This window comes from Petromyzon marinus, chromosome 46 (genome assembly GCF_048934315.1).
Source record: "Petromyzon marinus isolate PM22_M1 ecotype Great Lakes invasive population chromosome 46, UKy_Petmar_22M1.pri1.0, whole genome shotgun sequence".
Taxonomy (NCBI): Eukaryota; Metazoa; Chordata; class Hyperoartia; order Petromyzontiformes; family Petromyzontidae; genus Petromyzon; species Petromyzon marinus.
Window position 1 is genome coordinate 967,143 of NC_133712.1, and position 3,762 is coordinate 970,904.

The following is a 3,762-nucleotide window of genomic DNA, read 5'->3' on the forward strand; positions in this document are numbered from 1 at the left end:
GTCGCCTCATCGACTGCCTCAATTGAAATATGAAATTCCTCAATATCCAGAGGCTTGATGTCCGCATCAATTCTGGTCTCCGACTCTGGGAGGGGGTCAGCAATTGATGCTGTCGAAGACACAGCAGTGTTCACATCTTCCACCTGAATGCTGCATTTTGTGGTGGATGTTGAGCTAGTGGCTGTAGGCATCTCCACATCCAAAATGGTTCCGGCGCTTAATGCAACAGAAGCAGAAGCCAGGAAGGCGTCAGTCCTTGGCTCAATTAAGGGGACTGCAACGGCGGCTGGAGATGGAAGGAAAGTGGCAGTGGACACCTTAGTGGCCAAAATGGGAATTGCCACTCCGGAAGAGCTGCAGCAAACTGATTCGACTGGAATTTGGCCAGGAGAAGTAAGTTGTGGAATTGAGGGAAGGTGGCAAGGTGCTGGAGCCGGGATGAAGAAGTTGTTGGGGTCCGAATCCAGCCAGCATAATTGGTAGGGGTCCATTGTCTTGGAAGGGATGTTGTAGGGGTCCAGAATAGGGAAGGTCTTGGTTGCAGGAGCCAGATGGGAGTTGATCTTGCATGCTGGTGCCTGGTGAAGTCCAGGTGGTGGAGCTGGAGCTGCACTCATCCATGGGTGCTTGAGAGCACTTTTCAGAGTTAGACGGTCATTTGGGTTCCAGCTGAAAACAAAGAGACAAGTACCGATGAGAAGATCAGCAAAATATACATACCCAAATGACACATTATAGTGATACAATAAACTTACATCCACTTGATAAAGTATCTAAGGGTTTGCAGGTATGTGAATATAGGTATGGTAAGTCCACGCTCAAAGTGTGCGTACACAACGTGTTATCGCTAAAGTAAAGTTCTTCCATTCGGGAACGGGCTTTCTGAGCGGTTCATGACAAACAACTTTATTCAGCTGCATGGCTGAGCAGTATAGGAATTCTAGGTATATGCGCGGAATAATATAATGATATAGTACGTGGTGGCGTACCCTCATCACAGTTTTTTTTCTCGCCATGGGATGACTGCAAGCTAATTTTATAGTGAAAATGTGCAAATGTGCATGGTTTTTATTTGTTTATCTCTGTAATGTGTAAACGGTAATTCCTCACTAAATGCATTTTTTCTTAATACAGAACATCTACTAGCGCGTTAAATGAGGATACAGTACTGCATTTGCCCTTTCATTCTTTACCTAGTTTCTTCTGCAGAGATATGCAAGATAGCTGTACATTGCAAAGGGGATGCATATTCCCTTGTGATATAGAAATTGACTGGAATTTTGTTACAGTTGAGGGAAACTTAAAGAGTGGGACACTCACCATAGGATGGAGCTGATGAAGTCCAGGAACAATGGGTCTCTCGTTTTCAGAAACTTCTTGAGTCGGCAACACTTAGGGGTCTCCTGCAGACATTCCTTGGTCAGTTGCCCAAAGAAGTCTGCAGTGGGTACAATCGCAAACGATGTCATGCATTAAAATATTATTAATGTGCACAAGGCTGTGATGTACAACGAAGGCTGTGAAGGACGTGGGGAAACAACCCAACTTTCACGTCATTGTGCAGCCAGACGAGTGATGTTATAACACCTAATCGCATATTAAAATTAAAATTTGCAGTACTCACTGAAATACCGAGGACCGTCTGGTGCAGCGTGCAGCATCTCAAAGGGTGGTGTTCCCACAATCTGAAAATAAACGATACATTTGCTCTTATGTCACTGGCGAGTTAAGAGGCGTTTTCTGTACGTACTTACATACATGGTGTGTATCCTATTGATTGAATTATTCATTATTGAGTAATCACTTGATTTCACGTAATATGAAGCTGTTTAAAATTGAATTTGTACTCAAAGTCAAATGAGCATTGAGGCAGTGATCATAGCCTGGCTGCAGCCCTGAGTCAGTGGTAAAACTCCATTCATACGTCACAGGTGAATATATCTCTATGACAACCAATGTCGACTTCCCTAAAAAGTAGTACTCATTTTATCAACACTGTAGGGCTGAATAAACCCCAACCAGATTTGAACCCACAATCTTTCGCTAATAAATATACAAAATTATACAATTAATGTTACCTTTGTGAGGCCAGCGATCGCCTGAATCTTGCTGCTTATTGACATCAGTCGTTTGCCGACAGATATCTCAGCTAGTATGCACCCGGCAGCCCACATGTCAATTGATGTTCCAAACGGCTGGCCCAGCAAGACTTCGGGAGCGTTGTATCCGTGCGTCCCAAAGGAATAACCGGCTGGAGAAAAATAAAAAAATACAATATTGCTTAGGTGGCCTGTAGGAGTCATAGTTTCACTAAAAGAATCCCCAATGTGTTCGCACCCTGTCCTGCATGATATGTGATAGTTTTCAAGTTTCAAGTTTTCATTTATTAGGTATAGCCCTGTGAGCCATGCGGCTCTTAAGTCGGGTGCAACCGCAACAAACAAAATATGACAGGACGTGATTTTACACGGAAGTGGACATTCCCAATGCACGGTTGTGAATTGGAGGTTCTAAGGAGTTGTGAGCATTCCCTTAATACCTCGTGTGGAGCTACCATGCACAGGCATCACTGCGTGAGCTCTTGTGATATCTGCTATATTAATTTCACATCAGCATCGTTCACACAATTTGCATGAACGACGATATATAAAACACAAAATTATTCCAGATAACAGGATCTGTAGGAATATTTAGAAATGCGATGATGTGTATAAATGTATATAAAGTGTAACTTACGAAATTCAGATTCAAAAAAACTTCCTCCGAAGTCGGCCAATCGGATGGCTGCCGTGTGGTGATCTTTCACCAAGATGTTTTCCTGAAAAAATTAAGAAAACGGATGCATTATTTGTATTGTATTTAACCAAATGAGAGTCCATTAAGATGATTCCTGTCTGTATGGAAGAATGGCGTTCATTTTGTGCACTGTACATCTAACGTTATAAGTGTAAATGAATTATTTCTCGAGTCGGAAGCAGGGGGATCAAAAATTATCGTAAAGATGATCCAATACAACATCTTGTACTGAAGTTGGTCATGAAAACAAAACACTTATAATGGGAAGAATTGACATGGCGACTCTTCTCATCGGCGCGAACCGAGTTGTTCCGCAATTCAGGATGGTAAAAAAAGAAAAACCTGAATAATTACGTACAAGAATGAAAATAGGGTCACGGATAATTGGTGTTTCTGTGGACTCTACAGCTGCCATGGATAATGGGAGTCATAGGTAATATGATCACGGATAAGAGCTCTTCTGTATGAGGCAGCTGTGATGGGAATTCAACTGGCCACCACGTGGCAAAGAGCTACAGGTGCATGAGGCGCATACACTGCTCGATATGTTTAAAAGATCACCGTAAAGGTGCAGGCCTGCAATTATTTGCTCACCCCTCTACTTCCAGAAAGGCCTCCATCATTGAGTAGGTCGAGAGAGCTACTTAAATGGTTTTGGGATACTCGTATACACAGCCAAATGTCTCAAAAGTGGTCGGAGTACCCACACTTTACGCCACCACTTGTGACGTTGTGATGAACTGTGTTGTACTTATTTATACTTCTGGGTGTATAGAGGTGGTGGGTGGGTGGGTGGTTGGAGAGTTGGGATTTCAGAACCTGTCCACTGTTGCAATTGCCAAGCCGGGAGATCAAATTGAATTGATTCCCTCTGGGTTTAAAGTCTAGTGTGCTACCCATGACACCATGGCAGCGTCCCTTAGACCTGCTTAATTCCTCTAAAAGAAATGTAATGATAAACCCTTA

General features: G+C 43.0%; 1 long non-coding RNA gene across 1 annotated transcript; it reads right to left on the reverse strand.

Moving 5' to 3' along the window:
- Positions 1-238: 238 nt before the first annotated feature.
- LOC142930941 (uncharacterized) lies at positions 239-3,181 on the reverse strand. Its single transcript, XR_012946940.1, has 4 exons — positions 2,737-3,181; positions 2,079-2,251; positions 1,321-1,685; positions 239-669 (listed from the first exon to the last, which is right to left on the reverse strand). It is a non-coding gene; the product is annotated as an uncharacterized LOC142930941 (long non-coding RNA).
- Between the last annotated feature and the right edge of the window lie 581 nt (positions 3,182-3,762).